Raw genomic sequence first — 23,950 nt, 5'->3', positions numbered from 1 at the left:
AAACCACACACAGGGAGCTGAACTCGCCCTCACACACGCTCTCTCTCTCTCTCTTACACACACATACACACATACAAAATGACAGACGCAGGGGCCTGTGCTCTATTACCAGCCCATGGGAGCCCATAGGCACAGCTGCCCACACCTACCTTGTTTCACCCCAAAGAAACACTCACACGAACATACAAAATTTCTGACACTGAAGTTGACCGGAGCCCACTGCCTTGGTGGGGAACAATCTGCAACACCCCATCCCTCTAGCCCCCACCACAGACACTGCCTGGGAAAAGTGATCTGCTACATGAAACTCACCAGCCTGCCCTCTGGCTGACACAGCCCCATCACGCCATCCTGCTGGCCCCTTGCAGGGTCCAACGCGGGGCTCTTCGGAAGAGGCCCTAGCACCCTGGCTGTCCCTGTGGCAGCCGCCATCTGGCACCGCTCCCTCAATCGATACAGGCCCCGGCAGATCACAGCTCTCAGCTTCAACAAGACATTACTCACTCGCTCCCTGCTTGCCACTTCCCTCTGAATTACTGAGCACTCCCTGCACGCAGCCCTGGGATGGAGGCAGACCCTTCCCCCCTGTTCCCACCAGGGGTAGGGTTTAGGGGCCTTGATCGGAGCAGTGCGCCCCACACACACTGTGCAACATGAGACCAGAGTCACCTACCAGGGAAGTTTAGTGCCCTGATGGGAATCCAACACCTAGCCTCAGAACGAGCACAGTGTTAAAGCCAGGTGAGAGCCATCGGGATCAGCCAGAGGGCAAACAGCAGGGACAAGCTTTCTGTCCCCAGAGCTCACCTCCAATCTCCAGTGACAGATCACAACCTGTCAGCTCACTTTAGAGCTCCCACACTTGAAAGCCACCACACAATACCCAGCACAACTGACTGATCAGGAGAGACCCAAGGCTGGAAGGGGAGTGAGGGCTTCCAGGTCAGGACTGAAGGGCATTGGCAGAACTGCAGCAGAGGTAGGGGGAGCTCAGAACTGGAATAGCAGGGGGATTGCAGGTCAGGACTGAGGGGCATGGGAAGTGCTGCACAGGAGCCCAGGGCTGAAATCAGGTCTGAGGGGTGCTGGCAGCACTGCATGCAGGAAGCTGTCACTGTACATGCCCACGCTCTGCTGCCCCCCAGTCAGACCTAGCATTCTCTCTCTCATCCCTAGAACTCCCTAAAGCCAGGGCAGACACTCAGACCTCTGGACTGCACATTTCCCTGGAAGCAATTGTGTAGCATGGGGAGAAGCCGCCCCAGAGTCACTCATGGAAAGTAGCTAGTGGCAATTGCATTACCAGACATAATTAACACATGAAACAGCATTCTTCCCAGCAGCCAGGCTCTCAGCCCCAACAAACCCCTCTCCAGGCTCTCCTGAGAAACCCTTGGCCGCCCCTTTCAATGCGGCTGCTCTCAAGTGCCATTGTCCTCCTCCTCCTCCTCCTGCTGAGCACACGGCCCACAGATCCACAGTCTTATTTCTGAGCAACACTCCAAAAGCAGGTGACTTAAAAAAATACATTCTCTTTTAAACCCAAGCAGGCAGGAGCCTGGAAAGTGGCTTCGTGGTGCGTTTTCAGAGACACAAACACTGTAAAAATGCCAAGGATTCTTTCATTAGACGGGCTGCAGCAGCCAGACCATTTTCCATCTGCTCCCCACAGCATCCCTGGCTCTGTACACCTAATAATCCACTCTCTGACAGGTCATTACAGAGATTTTTAACCCCAGGAGCCAGGGGCTAACACGCGAGCTGGAAATGAAAAGCACTGACCTCTTATTTCAATGGCAGAGAAAGTGCAGAATCAGGAGAACGCTGCATGCAGCATTGGAGTCACTAACAGCTTTCAAAAGCCGCCATGTGTGTTCCTCCCTCCCTCTTCCCTTGCCCCAGCGCCCCCACCCCCTCCGGTAATCCACTTCCCAGCTTGGAGCGTGCACAACAGTCAGCATCCTCAGCTCTAATCCACCAGCTGCTCAGGTCTACCTGCCTCTCTAGAGCCACTTTCCGGGTCCATCCCTGCCAGATAGTGCCATTTGTGCTTTGTTCCTCCAGCTGAGATCACAAACAGGCTGCTCCCTGCACAGATCAGCTTGGGGGAGGGACGGAAATGTGCAATGATCAATTCACCTCACTCCCCGCAGCCTCCCTCCAAAACAAGGAGAACCTCTTCACATCCAAAACAGCACAAAACCTCCCTGCCAGCCCCCAGCCCCAGCTCCTGGCCGCTACAGGCGCCACGTGCAGAGAATCGCCTTTGTACTACCACCCCTTGGCAATTTCTTTGTCCAGATGCACAAGGCCAATAATGAGTTTGACTGCCCAAGCTCTTAGGCCACAAAGGCCCCTCGTGGGGGTGGGATCAGCCCAAGGACTGGGGGCACGGTATCCCACGAGGGCACTTCAGAGATAACAAATATAGTAACAGACCTTTGCCCAAAAGCCTCCATTCCTCCCACATGCAGACCGCACAAGCAGAGCAAGGTTTTGCTGGGTAACGATGGCTATGGGACACTATTGGTGAAATACAGACCAGCCTCCCCAACGGGGTGCCCAAAATTTACCCTACACCAATGGCCTCTTAAACAGTTTGTCTGGACTCCAAGGGATTGCACCTGATTCACATCCAACAGACCACATAGTAGCTGTCCCCCTCTCCTTTTGATACTAAGGTGCAGCCTGTAAAAACTACTAGTCCCAGCATGCAACATTCCATGTTGATACGAGGGTAAGGCCATGTAACCAAGAGAGATCATTGCATGCTGGGACCTATAGTTCACATGGCCATGTTACAATAAGGACAAAGCATACACAATTCGATAGCTTGCGCTTTGCTCTTGGCCACTATGATGGGATCAGAGAGCTTCCTGCCTGATTCATTTCTATGCCCTCTCAACTGTATTTTTAAAGGAAAAACAGATGAGATGGAACAGGGCTTTGGCCTAGACCCGAGCAAAGAGGCCCAGCATCCGTAAATAGTCCTCGAACTCCCACCCCACCAAATAGAAAAGGGGTCCTGGAAGTCCACTAAGTCCCCAGAGAAAGCAGCCAGAGGGATGAGAAAAGGTTTGGAAAGTAAGACATATGGAGAAAATGTTTGGAAAGTAAGAGCCTGAAGAGGAGATGCAAGAGGAGACAGGGGGTTAGAGTGCGCCATGGACAAGACAAGCAGGGACAGGCTGAAACTGCAGCAGGGAATATCGTGGAGGCAAAGTAGGAAAAGCAAAGTAACTCCAAGTGCTATCCAGGCAAGGGCCCCGCTGAAAGGGAGATGGTGACACCTCCCTCACTCAAGAAAATCTCCCCCAGCAGCCATCAGCAGGGATGTTTTAGAGCCACTGCGCGTAGAGGGGTGGGGCCAGCAACTAGACAACCTACTTCCACCCCAGGGGAGCAATTCAGCCTCAGATCTCTTTATGCTATCCTGCACCACCATCTCTTACGTACATAGAATGACTTGAAAGCTAAACTAAAGCAGCCCTCTCCATCTCAGCACGATCATTCAGTCCTAATCACCGCCCCCCCCCCAAATTTCTACCCTTCAGGTTCCAACTTAACCTTAGCCATCAGATGGTAAGTGATTTGGTCCCACTCCAACAGAGCAACCCACAGATGAAGAGCTGCCAGCTCACCCATGTGGCTTCCCAGCCTAAGAAGAGTATCACAGATTCAGCGCAGAGCTGGAATGAACACACATGCAGCCCCCAAAGGGTCAAGCGCTCAGTGAGACTCACAGCAGCCAAGCAACTAGGAGTCATGGGAGATTTTTCTATGGCAGCCTGCAAAAGCTGATGAGCTGGTGCCCAGCAGGGGCAGGTCTGCCCACATGAAAATGCTCTTTTTCAGGCTACACTACTCAACTCACACTGTGCCCTCTGCCTCACCCATGCAACCCAAGGTGAGATTGTACTAGTGTAACTGAAGGTAGGACTTCTCCCCCAGCACAGAGAAAGAAGAGAAAACCCCTGAAAACAAGACAAAGCAGAGAATTTCACGGGGCGCTGATCATGTCCACCCCTCACATTGCGCTGGCTGACAACCGAACCAGAGGACATAGGGAATTTCCAGCACACACATCAGAAGACACTAACACAGCCTGGCCCTGTGGACACCTTTGCAGACATAGAGAATGCACCCTGTGCAGACTACAGGTCCTGGCTACAACACACGCTCTGAGGCAGAGCAAGCAGTGCATGCTGGGACCTATACTCATCACAGGCTGCACCTCCATACTCAGGAAGACTCTCATTATACTTGATTCACTGATGCCCATTATGCACAGCTCTCTGGTTCCTGGCAAGTTTCCCCCTCAGGGTACCCATCAGAAACTCTGCCTCCTCTGGGAGAAGGATAAGAGACATAAGGAAATCACAGAACCACAGAAAGCAGAGAAGAGGCTTATGCAGTTACATCTAGTCTTCCCCTCACCTCCTCCCATTGCAGGCTTGATCCCTACACAACAGAAAAGGCATGCGGTCACCTGTGAGGCTGGAAACCTGCCAACAAGGCATTTTAAGAGAGGGCCTGAAGCAGAGGTTCTTCAGGGAGACAGTTATCCAACGGGGGAATGCTGCACACACACAGTACCAGACATGAATAATTCAGCTCCATTTGGTGCTGGAACCTCCACAATCCACATCTATGCACTGGGAAGGAGCCAATGCATTAGAGACAAACCGGAAAGTTCACTTTCTGAGCTAACAGCCACTGGCAAACACACCTAGAGAAAGCTATTCAAACAGATAGAGAGCATTTCAAACACACCAGCGCCAGACGGAGACCTAGGAAACCACATTAGCCAGGGCTCTTTGTGCTGGAACATACCCCAGCGGATCCTCTGCAAATCCAAGGAGCCTGCATTCCTTCTGAGCTGTTGTAGTGGAGCAAGAGGCAGAAAAGCCTAAACAGGGAATGATTTAACGCCCAAGGGTGACAAAAACCAGGAGCAAGCTATTCCGCTGGCAGCAAGTCAGCCAGCCCACACATAAAGAGACTGTCTCCTACCCATGTGCTCGAATCTGCAGCGCTCCGGGATTAGCCTCTGGTGGCTTCCAGACATGACTGACTGCAATTTTCACCCTGATTAACTTTCAGGAATGCCCGCAACAAGGAACAGTAAAGACGACGGGAAATCTCTTGTGCGAGGTGTTTCCTCTGGTCAGACGGCTGCCACTCTACAGCAGACCAAAGTGGAGGAGGGTTTCAAATAACTGCTCGCCCTCACTGGGCCCAGTCCAAGACAGCAAACACACCCATCTGCTCCAGAGCAGCCCCCAATGATAGGAGTGGGAGGCAATCCCAGCACTGGTTGGAGGGAGGAGTGGAATCAGAAGAGCAAAATCTCAGTCAGAACGAAGTAGGAACTGCTGCTCGCTGCACGGAACAAGTACCCACCCCATCCAGCCCCACGGGTGCCCAGTTTTCCAAGCGGGACAATGCAGAAATGTGAGAGGATGCTGTACTGCAGGCCCTTTCTCCCGCCATCTAGTGCTGGCAGCCAGCCTACAGCTTTCCCCATATGCTGCCTCCACACAAGATCCTTTTTTGTTTCCTTTTACGACTAAAGAAACTCAAGAGGGGACTCGCCTTCCTTTCCAGAGCTGCAGTGCTAGCTCTCTGCTCTCGACTCCTAATGCTACCTCTGTAATCCCCCAGCCTGGCTTGTTTGGGTTGGATTTTTTTTTAAGTAACTCCCATGTCGTTTTTGTAGATTTTTTTTATGATGTTCTTTTCTCCCCGCCCACTCTCTCCAGCGATGAAAAAAATGTTGAACAAGAGCCAGCTGGCACGCACAAGAGGAGACTGAGAAATCTGCACAAAGGAGCTTCCTCACTCACTTGCTGCTTTCAGATCAAGAACAGTGCAGGGGAGGGAGTTCTGCTCTCCCCCACACATCAGTCTGGCTGGTGCAGACAAAGGAGATTTACCATGACACCCCTGCGAGCTGCCACCCAACTAGGGTAGGTTTCCTGCATCACATTCACACAGTGGGCGTTCAAGATGTTCCAAAACACGCTGAAGTCCAGGTTTCAAAACACGCTGTTAACTCTGGAATTAAGCACGATTTGAAGGGGAAGCTAACAGGTCACTTGCTTTTTCTCATGATGCAGAAGACCAGGGGCCACCAAAGTCTGCCCAACCAAGGGCCATGCTGGCAACCTGCCAGGAGCAAGAAGGCTGAACCCACTTTGAATAAAATGGAGCCACCCTTCTCTTTTAATATGGAGGTTCACCTGCATGAAAACTACAGCTCCCAGCATGCAATGCAGCCGGATCCTTTGGCAAGAAGTACAACAATGCATGCTAGGACCTGTCTTTTCCATAGGCTGCACCTTTGTATTAGAAGAGGAATCCGACCTTGGATGGCATTTGGATCATGAGCCATTCTTGGGTCTGCTTTGTAACACTGGGAGATCCTGAAATGAAAGGCACTACAGAAGTGCAGAATATGGCATTACTGTCTCTTTCCACCTCTGGTTATAAGCAGGCCTTTGACAAGGAGCAGCAGATAACTGGAAGCAATTGGAGGTGTGGGGGGAGATAAAGACCAGCACAGTCATTCTGAGAAGACCTTGTCTGCATATGGATCACTAGGCTGCTTTGGGGAGGAAACCACAGCCAAGTCCACACTGATGTCAGCTGGAAGTTTTAACTTACAGCTCCCCTGAACATCAACTAGTGTTTTACATACACAAACAAAAAAATTAATGCAACTTTCAGCTGAGAAATTCAGCATTAAGTCAGAAAATACAAAGTTAAGGTTAAAAACTCAACCCTGAGTCTGCCTCCCAGGCTTATAACTTTGAAATACAGCCTTTCCTGACAGCCCACGTTCAATTACATCCATACAAAGAGGAATTTCCTACTAAACACCAAATACAGTAACATACAGTCTATACATCCTTCAGACCTGGCCTGATTTCAGAACCAGTCTGCTCTAAGCTTCAGAAAAAGCTTAGTCAGATTATTTTAAAACTCTATGCTTGTTTTTATTACTTTATTTAACGCCAATGTCAAATAGACATTGGGGAGAGAGACTTTCTTGCTTAAAGATTGCAACACACATCCCCACCCCCTCATCCCTTCAGTTGAGGTCCAAGAACTCCCAATATATAACCCCCAAGAAATCCTCCAGCAAAACAAAGGAAGACCAGTGTTGACCTTGCTGATATTTCTGAGGTAACAACTAAAGCAGGAGTTAAAAACCCACACATATACCCTACCCCTTCAGGCCTTCTTTATTTATTAGGAAGTAGCAAAAACTGGCACAAAAACTTTTCTTTTAACCCTCAGCAGGTCACTCCATGTTGCCTTTAACATGAGTTCATGGCAAAGAATTTCCTTTTTTTTAAACAAACAAACAAAAAGTTGCTACTGGGATTTATAGCTCTTTAGATTTGCAATTATTTGGCTTTGATTTCACCTAAGCCCTGGAATTTTTGACCAAAGCCTCCCGTGTACAGAACAAAATACACCTCTCAAGCCTTATCTGGCAATGTGTGTGGCAGAAGACCAGAGTTTTGAATCTCACATGTATTTAACACCTAGCTAAACTTCTTTTAACTACTTGGCACTAACTAATTTCATTCTCCAGCAGAATTTATGCTAATATTGACACAACTGAGCAAGAATCATCCTCATACATGATATTTAGATTTAATCAATTTTACAGCAGATGTTCCAATTAATCAGGCATCAAATATTGAATTAATTATATTATATACTTTATATCTATACAGCACCACCTCAGTAGCCTGGAGGATGGAGGATGAGAGCCAAACAGTATAAAGAACAACAACACTGGGGCAAACATCTGCTCTTAATAAAAGCATCATAAGCTCCAATATCCACAAAGAGGGGCATCCATTTAAAATATCATGTCTGAAAAGTGTTAGTCTTTAAGGTGCCACCGGACTCCTTGTTGTTTAAATGCAACACAGATTACCTGTAGGAGAACAAAGGGTTGAGCCAACCTGGCTAGATTTGACGCTACGGCTCCAAAGAAGTGGAAGGAGAATATTTCAAACCCTGCATTCAGGAGGCCACTATGCTACACCCTTCAGGAGAGCCTAAAAACTCCATCTCTACTCTCGGGAACGTTTCATTTTCTTTCTAAATCAGTTTTTAGCTAAAAGAAGTGCTCCTTCCAAACACTGCCCCCTCTCACCTCTTCCCAAGATTCCCTGCTCCCCTTGTAGTTCTAGTGAAGGCAGCAAAGCACGGAGGGATGTGCCCATTTGCAGAGATGGCTAAGGGCATCTCTCTAGCACTGTCCATTTCCAAAATGCTGTTCAAACTCTAACTGCTTACTGCCCGCAGACGGCCCCGCACTGGTAAATACCATCATGAGTTTACAGCTAGGAAGACATGCAGGCACAGAGGTTAAGTGACATGCCCTCTGTCACATTGCAAGCCAGTGTCAAAACCAGAACAGAAGTCTCTCGGCTGCTGGGGCCGTGCCTAACCCAACCCAGAGTGCCTCCAAAGCAACCCCGAACTGCATGCAGCTCACTGGCCCTAGTGTCAGGGGAGACACAAGAGACGGTCAACCTCCTCACCTTGTGCAATGCAGGGTGGGATTTGGGGGAAACCTCATGCTGGATGCTGCTGCAACACTGACCCTCTCCACTAACGCTGGCTCACTAGTACCCATGGCAAGACAACTGGTCCTTTCCTGTTGCGATGTGACATGTGCTTCCCGTGTGCAGATACCCCAAGCCACCAGACAAGACACCTAGTGTCAGCTTAGCATTAAACAAGAGAGCCAAGGGGATGCCTGCAACCAAAGTCAGCAGGTACTGTATTAATGGCTCCCTTTTGCAGTGGGAGAGCCACACAGGCTAACTAGCAGTGTGAGCTAGAGGTGGATCCGGCAGACCTAGTACACAGGAGAGCTGTGATCTAACCCCATTCTGACAGTCACTAGCCTGTCACCCTGGAAAAGTCACTTCCCTTCTCAGGCCTCGGTTTTCCTGCCTGTCAAACAGAGATGCGTGATAGCTCTCAACCTCAGGGCATGGCTACACTGGAAACTTCAAAGTGCTGTTGCAGCAGCGCTTTGAGGTGCGAGTGTAGTCACGCGCGAGTGCTGGGAGAGCTCTCTCAGAGCTCCTGGTAATCCACCTCCATGAGGGGATTAGATCCCAGCGCTCGGAGCCTGTTTACACTCGCGCTTTAAAGCACTCTGACTTGCTGCGCTCAGGGGGGTCATTTTTCACACCCCTGAGCTAGCAAGTTAGGGTGCTGTAAAATGTAAGTGTAGCCAAGCCCTCAGAGGGAGCTGTGAGGATTACTGAGGCCAGTCAGGAGCAAGTGATCATAGACTGCAGGCGACCATACCTCTAGACAACATGGCCTCTGGCAGGGCACTGCCTCCTCATCTGGGAGAAATTATACACTGGCCCCAATGTCCTGCAGTGGATTTTGCCAGACTTTTAAAGACCCTGCCAGTTTATCGTGGTAAAGCACTTTAAGAGCAGCCTTGAGGTTCAAAGCCCCAAAGCTGCAATTAAGCTAAAACACAAACTTCCTCTGCCCCCTCGCCCAACCCCCTGCAATGCCTCTAGGCCTTAGCTCAGACAAAGAAACCCCACAGAGAAGCCCAATGACCATGGGTGAAGAGGTTTTCAGGGTGGAGGACTACTGAGCCAGCTTCCTTCCCACAGGGCTTGGTTCTTAAATCCAACACTCAACCCATGCTATGAACTTTTACCATGGCTGTACTCTAAATATTGTGTCTGCACACCTGATGGCTAACACCTTGTGAGCCATCATGGCAACCCTAGCCAGAGGCCTAGGCTTGTATATGGACATCTAGCTGTAACTCTGTTTTTCCATGTAGACCAGTGTCCTCTTGCCATGCCTGTCCTCTGTACCTCATTTGGCTGGCCCTCCTTTATAACTATGAGAACCAAGAAAATGCCCCCAAGTGCCCTGCCCACATGCTGCCCTGCGTGCCCGCCTTCTGAGCACTCTATCCCCACACAAGCACAATGGGGCAGCCCAGAGGTTCTCAACCTTTTTCTCTCTGAGCTCCCCCAACCCCAACATGCTATAAAAATTCCATGGCTCACCTGGGCCACAACAACTGGTTTTCTGCACATCCAGTAGATTAAAAGCCAGGCTCAGTGCTAGGGGGTAGCAAACAGGGCAACTGCCCGGGACCCATGCTACCGGGGGTTCCGCAAAGCTAAGCTGCTCAGATTTTGGTTTTGGCTTTCTGCCTTGGGTGGCAGGGCTCGGGCTTCAGCTTTCTACCCTGGGCCCCAGCGAGATTAAAGAGGCTAGGACTTTTCAGCTTGGAAAAGAGGAGACTAAGGGGGGATATGATAGAGGTACCTAAAATCATGAGTGGTGTGGAGAAAGTGAATAAGGAAAAGTTATTTACTTGTTCCCATATATAAGAACTAGGGGCCACCAAATGAAATTAATGGGCAGCAGGTTTAAAACAAATAAAAGGAAGTTCTTCACTCAGCGCACAGTCAATCTGTGGAACTCCTTGCCAGAGGAAGTTGTGAAGGCTACGACTATAACAGGGTTTAAAAGAGAACTGGATAAATTCATGAAGGTTAAATCCATTAATGGCTATTAGCCAGGATGGGTAAGAAATGGTGTCCCTAGCCTCTGTTTGTCAGAGGGTGGAGATGGATGGCAGGACAGAGATCACTTGATCATTACCTGTTAGGTTCACTCCCTCTGGAGAACCTGGCATTGGCCACCGTCGGTAGACAGGATACTGGGCTGGATGGACCTTTGGTCTGACCCAGTATGGCCGTTCTCATGTTCTTAACGCCAGCTCTGCTCTCTGGTTTATTTTGGCAGACTCCCTGAAAGCTGCTCGCAGCAAGGGGGCCCCAGATTCCTGGTTGAGAACCACTGGGATAGCCCCCGGGGTACTTCATGTGCGTGCCCTCCAGGCACTCTATCCTCTGCTCAACCACAATGGGATGGATGGCTGCCCAGGTTTTCCCAACACACACTGATACAAGCAGAGTTAGATAGTGTGGTAGGTGCAGACACACAGATACAGCAGCGATGCCACAAAAGCTGCTATGTGAACACAAACTAGACAATGTGAACTTGTAACCTGTTACGGTGACTGACTCTATACTAGAAAAGTTAGTACCCATATTACAGGAACTGCCAGCAATAGTGCAGATGCACTAATGTAAACAGGGTTCAGTCATTGTACTACGGTGACATGAAAACCTGCTCGCTAAGCTGTCTGTAACATATTTTTAGCTCAAATGCCTTGTACATGGTTACAAAGCCACTGTCAAGAGCTGCATTATGGACTCAGCCTGAACGACACCTAAAAAACAAGCCCCAAATTTGGGCAAGCTCACTCAACTGGGACCGGGCTGTTGTGTATCAGTGAAGTTTTTGATAAGCACATATGGGACAAGACTCACTTTTCATTCTCTCTCACACAGATAAAATGTTTGTTAGAAAAACTGAATTGGTGTAAATGCATTGATTTAAAATCAATCTAGTTGCACTGTTTGAAAGAGTCACAAGCCAATGAGAAAGGGAAGTGTGATAAATGGGATCAGAGGAGATCCCCAGAATCCTAAGCAAGTGGATGCGGGAAACAAAAGCTCCAGACAGATAATAAAAGACCACATGAAGCCAGTGGGCACAAGTGACAGTGCTGAAGCTGGCAATGTTCTGGGAGAAAGAGCTCTCAGTTTTTCCCTGCTCATCTAATGACATCAAGACATCTGGACAAACAAATGCCATAATTTAAGGATTCACATACTTTACAGTTCAACTTTGCCCTGGCTGGTATTGGAGCAGGAAGGGGACGAACTGGGTGTAACCGAATGTTCCCACCTTTAATTTATGGGATTCTTCAGGCAAATAGCAAGATTACCATGAAAAACAGCCTTGGCAAGATCTAGGGCTTGCTTCAAGCTGGCTGTGCTCTGAGATTCCAGTTCAGCTCCTGCTGCCTGAGGGAGAGGAGGGGGAAGGAAGACAAAAGGGGTGGGGGAGATGGATCTGGGCAGTGATTATAATAGCTGCAGTAATTAGAGTGTTTCCAAGTGGCTACTGGAGTTGTTCCCCAAGCAGATGACTCCAAAGGGGGTGGGGGAAGGGAGGGCCCAGGATAAAGCAAGCATGCCTCAGTGAGCACCACATTCAGGGAGAAAGCAGCTTGGGGTCAAGCTGGTGGGAAGGGAAGGGAAACATGACAGGGGAAGTTTATTTCTAACTTCAAAAACTCATCACCAAATTCAGGGAAAATAACTGGACTGATCAAAATGAGTCATGTGACTGGCAAAGTAATGGCTTCCAGCCACGAATCTGCTTTGATCCCAACATCAGGGAGTCAAGTGGCACAGGCCAAGTACAGTGCAGCACAAAAAGCTCCAGACTGCCTTGGGAGTGACCTCTCCACGGCCCTGATGGCCTACCCCTCACAATAGGTCACAGGATTGCCTGTCTGCCTGTCTTGCTCCCAGGCCTTTCAATCTAGCAGATAGGCAGAATTCTAGGCCTCCTTAGGGAGACCACAAATGCGCAGCACTGGCAGCCTCAAATGCTTTAGCAGAAGAGGAAAACGTCTCCGATTCCAAAAATGAAGGGGCTGCCACTTCATCTATTAATGCCCTTAATTCCCCTCATTCAATAACCAATTAGTGCACCTTGGCTAAAGCTAGCAAGGGCTTTATCTGCAGGAGTAGAATGTATATTACCTGCACTCATGATCTCTCTTGTTGTCAAGCATCAGCCCAGGAGCAGTTTGGGAGAGGCCAATCAGACTGCAAGACGAGGTCTACAGACAGGGAGGAACAAATCCGAGTCCAGGGAATACTAGACAACAAAACCCCTTCAGCGATTTTTTTAGGGAGGGATAATAAATAGGTGTATTTTATAGATTAATAAAGCACATTTGAAAAGCCATGATATACATCAGAACCTGGCTAATTCACACTAATGACCCATTAAAAGTTACACAATTTTGTGAATTAGCAAGTACGTAAAGGAATACAATAAAAAGCAAGGATAATGCATCGAAATGTACTTTGCTCATTTATTTTGTTAGCTGTAGTTCCACTTTAATTACTTGTGGTGATACTGCAAATGCTAGGAAAGGTTCTATGTTAAGTTTTGCAAAAATAATGAAATCTTGCTAACAAGAAATTTCACTACAGCATTTGTTACTAAATCTTTGTGGAGAAACCAACAATTCTTGTTCAGATTAGCAAAATTCTACAACAGCAGTATTCACAGTAGCACTATGTAATGCCCCATTTTCATTCATTTGAAAGTTTGCAAAGGACTGTTCTTGTAAGACTAAAACTGCCTATTCTTTTTGTCTCATCAGAGAAATAAGATTCTGAGATAGTTTTGCATAAAATCCTTCCATACTCCTAAATTACCCAAGCAGGAAAATATCTCATTTTTAAAAACAAAAAAAGATAAACATATTACACACACTCATGCTACACAGGTGGTCAGTTTTCAATAAGAAACACATCGCTGTATGCGCACAAAGACAAAATAACTAAATTACAAAGTTAGAGGTGACAAAAGCACTGTATAAAATGTATTAAAGTTTCCAGCCACTTAACAGCACAGGTGTATTGTCCCAGATAGAAGTCATGTACACCACTGGTTGTACTTAAAATCTGATGTTGTAAAATCATTCCACATCTCTGCCGTGCTGTAGGCAGGGAAGGCACAAAGAGTCCTTTGCTGTTTTTTCCCCCAAATAAAAAAAGGAAATAAAATGCAAAAAACTTAGCAATTTAAAACACAAAAGTCAAGATTCTCAGGCATGAACCTTGACTCATCCATAAATACTATTTTTAAGTATTGCTTAGACCTGGGTGCAGAACATAATATACAGTATATGCATGCAGCTAAGTTAACTTTGCTTTTGGCAACTGAACTTCCTGGCTCCTTTGTGTTCAGATCTGAAACCTTAACACTGCTTTAGGTTTTTGCAATGTGTACTCCTTTCTGGACATGCAAGCAGCATGATACTTAGATATCTACATTAAATGTGCATAAACATATCAGTAAAACAGGAAGGCCATACATTACAACAGTGGCCTGGTGGTAAAGGAACAAGAGTGGGAATCAGGGCTCCTGATCCTACATGCATCTGTGGGAATAAGAGGAGAGCAGCAGAGGGGAACTTGGCTGCATTTGTAGTAACAAGCTCTTAGGGGCACTAAACATGGGAGTGGAGGAATGGATCAAAGGTTAGGAAAACATCAGTCCGTAACTTCCAGTGAATCCCCAAAGAGATGCCTGAAATCTCCCCCTGACCTGGGAGTTCCCATGTAATCTACAAATTTATAAAGGAAATACTGATCAGCCAAACTAGGGACAACAGCCACACAAAGATTTTCTGTCTAAGGATTTCAGCCAAATACCCTCCACTGCAGCCAAGCATTCACCTTGCTCTGCCCCAGGCCTCTGGCACCACCGCTCTGCAGGTCAGCTAAAGCGGGTGCGTCTGTGTGTACAAGCAACTGCTCCCAGCAAAACCCTCACCAGCAGGCCTCACCTCCCTTTGTCACTGAACAGGCATGTGATCTGCGCAGTGTAAACATGTGCCCACAATTTTCTCTGGGCAGGGCTGTTTCTAATGCCAGATAATCCAACCACAATGAGGACAGGGGCATAAAAGCCTTAAAGGAAGCAACTGTGCACACACTCCATGTGTTGCATCCCAGAAACAGTGCACCTGGAACCATAAATACCATCTTATTTACATAACACTCAGTAGCAGAGGGACAAAGAGACTTAATACAGTGTATTTAATATTCCTATTACACTAGTGCCCAGAGACGCCAATCAGCATCAGAGATCCATTGTGCTAGGCACTGTGCAAACACACAATGAGACATAGTCCCTGCCCTGAAGAATTTACAGAAATCCTGGCTCAAGTCTGCCAAAGTGCAAGGTCAAAAGAGACATAAATTGGCTCTGCTCCGTCTGGTTCCCTGATTAACATTTGCTCAGAAGCACAGTGGGCAACCCAAAGCCAATGAACACCTGGTGTATCACAGTTACACACAACAACTGAACCCAAAACACACAACTACAGCCCTCATATCACCCCAGGAGACCTGTCTCCGCTCTACACGTAGGGACAGAATCCCATTCTTAGCGGTCACACCTGTATCACTCACCAATGAGTAACACAACGTACAGCTCCACACCAGCCCAACAACAGAGCTCAGTTATTGCAGGGTTGCCCATAAGTAAGTACTTCCTTAGTGGTAGGTTTTCAGGAGGGAGGGGTATTAAAAAGGAAAAGAGCACTGCAGCATACAGAGAATTTGGTCAAAAGCACCTTGGACACTGAAAGCACATTCTTGGGCAAAACTGGACCAAATTAAATTTCATCTATCTCAACAGAGTAACATTAAAATTTCCAGTGTACTGGTTGGACAGCATACTGCAATGTGTTGCTATCACCCCTCACCCTGAAGAGAGATGCGCATAGAGAGAATAAATCAGATTCTTAATGAACACTGGCCCTTACTTCTCAAAGTTCATTTATTGCATTCACTTTGTTGCCTGTTTGGGGGCTCTCACACAGTGGGATTTCTTAGGCTAGATTACTGGCTGTTTATACTTCACTACTAGGTGTTTCTGCCTAGTCTTTCATAAAAAAACATATTTTTAGGTAGATTAATGATTGAAGAGCAATAAATACATCAAAGACAGAGTGGGTTTCTCCCCGGAGCCAGGAAGTATAGGAAAATGAGTACATCACACACACATCCAATATTCCGGCTGAGAAGCCTGAGGGGACCTGCTATCTGGTGATCTCACGAGAGGAGTGGTCCCTTTTGCTATATTCACAACTGCTGCTGCCCTTGTCTGGGACATTAATCCACACTGCAGCACAGGCCCCATCTCGCGACACCGCCTGCAAAGAGCAGTGTTTATTTCCTAAATGAATGGAAGAGCAATACGAAGGTGCACATGTGTAAGATAGCAATATCTATGCGTGCTCAGATATATATCATGTAAGACTGAATAAAGAGCAGTTCAAATAACAGTCACATAAAGATGTGTATCCAAGATGCAAACAAACAACAGAAAGTATCCAGCTTGGGATATTCCCGATGTGTCCTGGCTAAACTCCAGTCCAGGTCATTACAGCCTGCCTGCTGATTTCCTCTGGTGGTTTTTAACTGATGCAGCATTCTTGTCCTAAACTGTTGGAAAGCAATGTTGTGCAATCCTAAACAGCTGTTGTTTTCCACCCCAGAGGTGGCAGTATTTCAAGGGTGTACATGGGTCACTTCCCACATCTTATACCCAACCACAGAGATTTTGGGAGGCAAATGAATGTCTGAGGATGGAAGAGGGGAGAAAATGGTGAAGCATAACTTTTACAAAAATGCTCTCATTCCGAAGCAGGTAACATTTTGCTTTTAAATCACACTACAAGAAAGCTAATCAATAAATAAGCGGACTGGATTTTCCAAGTACTGTGAGCAAACAAAGAACTAGAACCATTCAGCATAACCCTGTGCCAGAGTCACTGTACAGAGCATGGAAACAGGTTTACATAAATTCATCCAGATGGGCAAGACTATGGAAGGGAATCTCCTGTTCCCCACAGTGCTCTGTTCCCATTGCAGGGCTGGCCACACAATGGCCAGCTGTGCAGAGCAGATGATTCAGCACAGACACTGTCATCCTTACTCTTCGGGTGGCGGGGAGGAGAAGAAGCATGCCCATGAGATGTTCATTGTCCCTTGCAAAAAAATTGTGTACAATCTCTCAACCCGTGGCAATGGCCTGCCTGGTACAGGGACAAAATGGCCTGCTGGGAGACTCCCCAGAAGGAGCAGAGCCAACTCTCAAACACAAGACTTGAACCCGTGACCTTCCCTATGTATACAATGGGCAGGCGAGAGAGCCTGGCTTTATCTCAGGAGCAGCAGTTCTCACCCCTCTGCTTCACTCAGATAAAATCAGACCAATTACTGTGGGCACCCAGCACAGCCAGTTTGTTCCTCACCACAGCCCAAACTGGTGTCACCCAGAGACATGTGCCATTTCTCCTGCAGTCGAGGAATGAAAATAACCCCCACTTGGGAGCCGGCCCCAGAGCAGCCGAGATAAACCCTGCATGGGTTACATTCCAATCCCAACTCTTCCTCTAACCAGGAACCATGCTCCCTTTGGGGCCCTGCCCCATTCCAGAAAAAGAGAGAAGACAACTGAAGTCAAACAGATTCACCCTCTCAATATTCTAGGCACCTACCACTCACAGCATTCCCCTGCCCACTTCCAGATGGAGGCCATGCAGGGCAAGCTGATCCTGTGGCCCAGCACGCTCTTGGAGGAGGCTTCAGAACAACAGCACCAGGGCTCCAAGGATAGTTACTAGCACTTCTCTGAACAGCCTAGCAGTGATAGCAGAGGATCAAGGAACGCGATCAAACCTGCCTTTAATTAAGGGTAGTTAAGGTGATCTGAAGTGCCTTGCCTAAGACTGTGACCCATAGATGCCACTGCCTCTGGAGCCCATGAGAGACAATGTTCGGAGAGGTTTCAGAGTAGAAGCCGTGTATCCGCAAAAAGAAAAGGAGGACTTGTGGCACCTCAGAGACTAATGCGTTTATTTGAGCATAAGCTTTCGTGAGCTACAGCTCACTTCATCGGATGCATTCAGTGGAAAATACAGTGGGGAGATTTATGGAAAGATTTCTTCCCACATTGACTGTTTGCATTTCAGTGAAGAGTCTCTTGGAGGATTTAATTCTCTGTGATCTGTGCTGAGAAAATCCCCCAGGAGGGCTTTGTCCTTTTACCCTCTACGAGCCCAACACTGGGGACCTGAAACTGCTGTGGGCTGCTGCCTGTCTCTTTCTCACACACCCCTACAACACACACACGCACACACACACGCGGGTCAGATGTTCTTCCTCCTTGTCAGGCACAAGCCCAAGGGGAGAGAAGGAAATCAGTCATCAGAAAGCACAGTGATCGAACCCACATTGCAAATAAAGGAAATGTAGAAAGCCGCGGTGCCAGCACAATGCCCGGAGACTAGGAAGGAGCCTGCCGGGAGACAGCTTGGCATAGGACACCACAAACCTCCCCAAGGGACACTTCACTTGTTTCCCCAAGTTCTTAATTCCTGTCAGCGTGAGGAGAGGGGTGAAGAACATGGGTGAGGAAGGGAACACTAACCCCGCTGCGGCCTGACTGCTGTGATTTGAGATCACTCTCCCAACCAACCTGCCACTTGTGTCTGCCCTCATCCCTTCCCGGTTCCCCTAAGCCACCTGCTCCAGCCTCCTCTCCAGCCCAAGCGACCACATGCCTAACACTTGGTGCTGAACATCCCATGTCCCATATCCAGCCAGGACACGGCACCCAGCCTCTAGCTAAAGATCTGTCCTTGTGCCTCCTCCCTGTCTGCCCTGGTCCTGCCCCACATCACCTGCCTCTGTGACCCCTCAGACCCTAGCACCCCATTACATCTGCAGCACAGCGCACCCCTGTGATCCCGCAGGCCCCGATGCCCCCAGCCCAGCCACCAAGACCACACTGAGACCTGCAAGCAACAACAGACACAAGGGGAGAGAGGTCCTAAGCCCCTTCTGCCCCCCCCACCGCCCCCAGGGGGCATACTCGGGGGGAGGGGGTCACGCTCCCGGCCCCCCCACCGACTCACCGGGGAGAGGGGGTCACGCTCCCGGCCCCCCCACCCCCCCCGCCGACTCACCGGGGAGAGGGGGTCACGCTCCCGGCCCCCCCACCCCCCCCCGCCGACTCACCGGGGAGAGGGGGTCACGCTCCCGGCCCCCCCACCCCCCCCCCGCCGACTCACCGGGGAGAGGGGGTCACGCTCCCGGCCCCCCCCCCCCCACCGCCGACTCACCGGGGAGAGGGGGTCACGCTCCCGGCCCCCCCCCCCCACCGCCGACTCACCGGGGAGTGGGGGTCACGCTCCCGGCCCCCCCCCCCCCCACCGCCGACTCACCGGGGAGAGGGGGTCACGCTCCCGGCCCCCCCCCCCCACCGCCGACTCACCGGGGAGAGGGGGTCACGCTCCCGGCCCCCCCCCCCCCCCCCCCCGACTCACCGGGGTGTGGGGGTCACGCCCCCGGCCCCCCCCCCCCACCGCCGACTCACCGGGGAGAGGGGGTCACGCTCCCGGCCCCCCCCCCCCACCGCCGACTCACCGGGGAGAGGGGGTCACGCTCCCGGCCCCCCCCCCCACCGCCGACTCACCGGGGAGAGGGGGTCACGCTCCCGGCCCCCCCCCCCCCACCGCCGACTCACCGGGGAGAGGGGGTCACGCTCCCGGCCCCCCCCCCCACCGCCGACTCACCGGGGGGAAGGGGGTCACGCTCCCGGCCCCCCCCCCCCACCGCCGACTCACCGGGGGGAAGGGGGTCACGCTCCCGGCCCCCCCCCCCCACCGCCGACTCACCGGGGGGAAGGGGGTCACGCCCCCGGCCCCCCCCCCCCCCACCGCCGACTCACCGGGGAGAGGGGGTCACGCTCCCGGCCCCCCCCCCCCACCGCCGACTCACCGGGGAGAGGGGGTCACGCTCCCGGCCCCCCCCCCCACCGCCGACTCACCGGGGAGAGGGGGTCACGCTCCCGGCCCCCCCCCCCCACCGCCGACTCACCGGGGAGAGGGGGTCACGCTCCCGGCCCCCCCCCCCCCCCCCCCCCGCCGACTCACCGGGGGGAAGGGGTCACGCTCCCGGCCCCCACCGCCGACTCACCGAGGGGAAGGGGGTCACGCTCCCGGCCCCCCCCGACTCACCGGGGGGGAGGGGGTCACGCTCCGGGCCGCCCCCCCCCGCCGACTCACCGGGGGGGAGGGGGTCACGCTCCGGGCCGCCCCCCCCCCCGCCGACTCACCGGGGGGGAGGGGGTCACGCTCCGGGCCGCCCCCCCCCCGCCGACTCACCGGGGGGGGAGGGGGTCACGCTCCGGGCCGCCCCCCCCCGCCGACTCACCGGGGGGGAGGGGGTCACGCTCCGGGCGCCCCCCCCCCCGCCGACTCACCGGGGGGGAGGGGGTCACGCTCCGGGCCGCCCCCCCCGCCGACTCACCGGGGGGGAGGGGGTCACGCTCCGGGCGCCAGGCCCCGCGGCCGATCCCGGACTCACCCGGCTCCGGTCCCGTCCCGGGCGCTCCCCTAAGTCTCCTCCATGGAGCCGCCGGGCTCCCAGCGCCGCCGGCTACGGGCCCGGGGCCGCCGCCATCCCGCCGCGCCGCGCTCAGTGCAGGCCGCTCCGCGCCTCCGGCCGGGGGCTCTCAGCGGCCGCCGCGCTCCGGGCTCGGCTCAGCGCGCACGGGGCGGGGGACCCGGAGCGCGGAGTCCGGATCCGGAGCCGCCGTGACTCACTGAGCCGGGCGGAGCGAAAACCCGGCGCGCGGGCTCCCCGCGCAGACAGACCGCCGGAGGCGCGGGCTCCCGCCCTCGGGCGCAGGCGGGGAGCACGGAGGCAGACAGGACGAGGAGCCCCAGAGGGGCAAACCCAGAACACTGACCCAGACTGGGATCCGCCCCAGAGATCGGGATCCCACAGGACAGGGGAGAGGGAAACCCAGAGCACATGGAGCCAAACCCTGGGAGACAGGCAGAGGTACAAACCCTCTGACAAGCATGAACCTCAGCAAGAAGGGCACCAGAGAGTCCACACAGACATGGGGGACGCCGCTGCTGAGCTGGAAAGGGAAATCCAGACCAGGGGCGTAGCCACTTAGCATCCAGGCCCACCCAAATCTGAGCAGGGTGTAGTGCTGCCACAGCAGCCAGGCCGGAGTGTCAGTCGGACACTGAACTCCAGGAGGGAGCTATGCACCCGCCCTTCAGAAAACTGTGCTCCGGCAGCTCTGCCTTGCCATTTTCTGAGCCACCCTATGCACGAGCCCAGCTTGGCAGGTGAAGCCCTGTGTCTGGGGGCACCAGGGCTAGGAAGAGGGCGTGGCATCAGGGGAAAAGCTAAGCTAGCACACTCTGGCATTGCCCATCCACCCGAAAGTCATGGCCCACCCAAATTTCCACTCCTAGCTACACCACTGATTCAGACCAAGCCAAGAAAACTATGACAGGGTGGAAAGGCTGGGGTCTGGTGGAAAAGGCGAGCCGAGAGACCCCCACATTCAAGTCCCAATTTAGCCTCACAGTTCTTGTGTGATCTGGAGCAAGTTACTTAGGGCAGGTCTACACTAGCACTTACTTCAATATAACTTAAGTCAATCAGGAGTGTGGAAAAGCCACCACCCTGAGTTACATAAATTACACCCACCTAAGTGCCTGTGTGGACAGTGCTATAACGGCGGGAGAGCATCAGAGCTACTCAGGGAGGTGGAGTAATCATGCCTACAGGAGAGCTCTCTCTCCCGTTGCCATAGAGCATTTGCATTAGCAGCGCCGCTGTAACGATTCTAGTGTATACCTATCCTTAATCTACACTTAATCTAAATAACAAGAAGTTCTCTGAAGGAAATCAGCATCTCCAGTCCATTAGAATTAGTTGAAGGACTCAACAAAGCAGAGGATACAGAAGAGCTAGTGGATCTTATTTGGACTTCCGAAAAGCTTCTGATAGAGTTCCTCAGAAGAGGCTATTAAGGAAATTAAGTAGTCCTGGGGAAGCGGTGTAGTTCTGTCACAGATTGTAAACTGATTACAAGAGAGAACAAAGAAGAACAAAGCGATCTTCATGCAGGTGATTCACAAATCACTACTCAGGACCTGCCTCCCTTCATCCAAACCAAAATCATGGTCTGTCTCCTTTTCATAGCACAAGAACTAGGGATCACCAAATGAAATTAATAGGCAGCAGGTTTAAAACAAACAAAAGGAAGTACTTCTTCACACAACAGACAGTCAACCTCTGGAACTCTTTGCCAAAGGATGTTGTAAAGGCCAAGACTATAACAGTTCTCAAAAAAGAACTAGATACATTCATAGAAAATAGGTCCATCAATAGCTATTAACCAGGATGGGCAGAGATGGTGTCCCTAGCCTCTGTTTGCCAGAAGCTGGGGATGGGTGACAGGGAATGGATCACTTGAAGATTACCTGTTCTGTTCATTCCTTCTGGAGCACCTGGCATTGGCCACTGTACTGAGCTAGATGGACCTTTGGTCTGACCCAGTGTGGCCGCTCTTGTTCTTATGTCTTTTCCACATGAATATCCAGTCACCCACTGAAACTTAACATGGCCAGAACCAATCTCCTGATCTTCCTCTAAACCCACCCATCCTCTGTGTCATCCACCATCTTCCATGTCACTCAGGATGCTTCATCTTTGACTCATCCATTTCTTTTGACCCACACATCCAGGCCATGTTTAAACCATGCTGCTTCTTCCAGCGTAACATCACCAAGATCCAACCTTTCCTCTGTGCCCATTCTGCCAAAATCCTTGGCCAAGCTTTGATCATCTTGGGTATTGCAGCTCCTTGTTCCAGACTCATCTAAGTACTCCCAGTTCGCCCCCATAAAGTTCATTCTAAATGCTACCACCAAGATAATCTTTCTAGTCCATTACCTTGACTGTGTCACTCCCTCTTCATGTTATCTCTCAGTTTGGCCCTTGCTTTTGAAGCCCTTCTCAATTTAGCCCCCAAAAATTCAAACTGGAAATACAATGCAAATTTTTAGCAGTGACTGAGAGTAATTAAGCATTGGAGCAGATTATACATTATCTAGGAATGTAGTGGTGATGTAGTAAATTCTAGGAATATAGTCGATTCTCCATCACTTGAAGTCTTTAAATCAAATAATATATAAGATTTTTCATCCATAGAACTCAAAGCACATAACAAAGGAAGTCAGTATCATTTTACAGATGGGGAAACTGAGGCATGGAGAGTTGAAGTGACTTGTCCAAAGTACCTCAGCAGCAGATCCAGGCATAACACCCAGGTCTCCTATGTCCAACTTCTATTCTCTAGTTACTAGGCCACATTGTCTCCCTCAAAATTGGGAGTCTCTGAAACACATGCTCTAGTTCAACCACAGATTATTTGTCTTGCTGCAGGAATTAGTGGTGACATTCTCTGTGTCAGAAATCATAATAGGGATCATCATGCCTAATTGTCAGAGCCGTGCCAGTTGGTCCTAGTGGTCAGAGCCAGGAGTCCAGAGCAGGGTTGGAGCGAGGTCTGAGTGAGAGCAAGGCTGGAACAGGACTAGGAACCGGGCAAGAGCAAGGCCAGAGCAGGCTAAGGCTTGGGGCATCTGTTACCACTATCAGGCTAGAGAGAATTCCAAAAGCTAGAATTACAGTCAGCAGAGTGAGCTACTCCTGTGAGGCTTAAATACCTGCCCTGAAAATCACGAGACCAGTTCCTGGTTTGTGGATTGGCTGTAGCACAGGAGTGACTTATCACTTTACATTCTGGCTGCATAATGCAAGATCAGGGGTGGGCAACCTTTTTGGCCCAAGGGGCACATCTGGGTGGGGAAATTGCATGCAGGGCCATGAATATAGGGCTGGGGCAGGAGATTGGAGTGTGGGGTATGGGAGGGGGTGCGGTGTGCAGGAAGGGGCTCAGGGCAAGGGGTTGGGGCAGAGGAGGGGTGCAGAGTGCGGGAGGGGGCTTGAGGCAGGGGGTTGGGGTGCAGGAGGGGTGCGGGGTGCAGCAGGGCGCTCAGGGCAGCGCGTTGGGCTGCAGGAGGGGTGCGGGGTGCAGCAGGGGGCTCAGGGCAGGGGGTTGGGGTGCAGGAGGGGTGTGGGGTGCAGCAGGGGGCTCAGGGCAGGGGGTTGGGGTGCAGGAGAGGTGTGGCAGGGAGCTCAGGGCAGGGGGTTGGGGTGCGGGGTGCAGGAGGGGTTCAGGGTGCAGACTCCAGCCCAACACCGCTTACCTGGAGCAGTTCCAGGGTGGCAGCGACACGCACCGGAGCCAGGGCAGGCTCCCTGCCTTCCCTGGCCCCACGCTGCTCCTGGAAGCAGCCAGCACCACGTCCCTGCGG

General features: G+C 51.2%; 1 protein-coding gene across 9 annotated transcripts in view; it reads right to left on the bottom strand.

The window, feature by feature from the left end:
* ZNF609 (zinc finger protein 609) overlaps positions 1-20,531 on the bottom strand; it is a 120,938-nt gene extending 100,407 nt beyond the window's left edge. For 3 of the 9 annotated variants that reach the window (XM_037910785.2, XM_037910782.2, XM_043523796.1), the window contains exon 1: positions 20,127-20,295. The gene's annotated coding sequence lies outside the window, so the exon portion shown is untranslated. Of the gene's footprint in view, positions 1-312; positions 432-1,782; positions 1,802-5,013; positions 5,353-20,069; positions 20,297-20,511 lie in introns of those variants that run through there. The other 6 variants (XM_043523792.1, XM_043523795.1, XM_037910783.2 and 3 more) reach the window with 6 other exon arrangements.
* Between the last annotated feature and the right edge of the window lie 3,419 nt (positions 20,532-23,950).

This window comes from Chelonia mydas, chromosome 10 (genome assembly GCF_015237465.2).
Source record: "Chelonia mydas isolate rCheMyd1 chromosome 10, rCheMyd1.pri.v2, whole genome shotgun sequence".
NCBI classification, from domain to species: Eukaryota; Metazoa; Chordata; order Testudines; family Cheloniidae; genus Chelonia; species Chelonia mydas.
The sequence above is the reverse complement of the archived record's forward strand: the minus strand, read 5'-3'. Positions and strand labels throughout refer to the sequence as shown.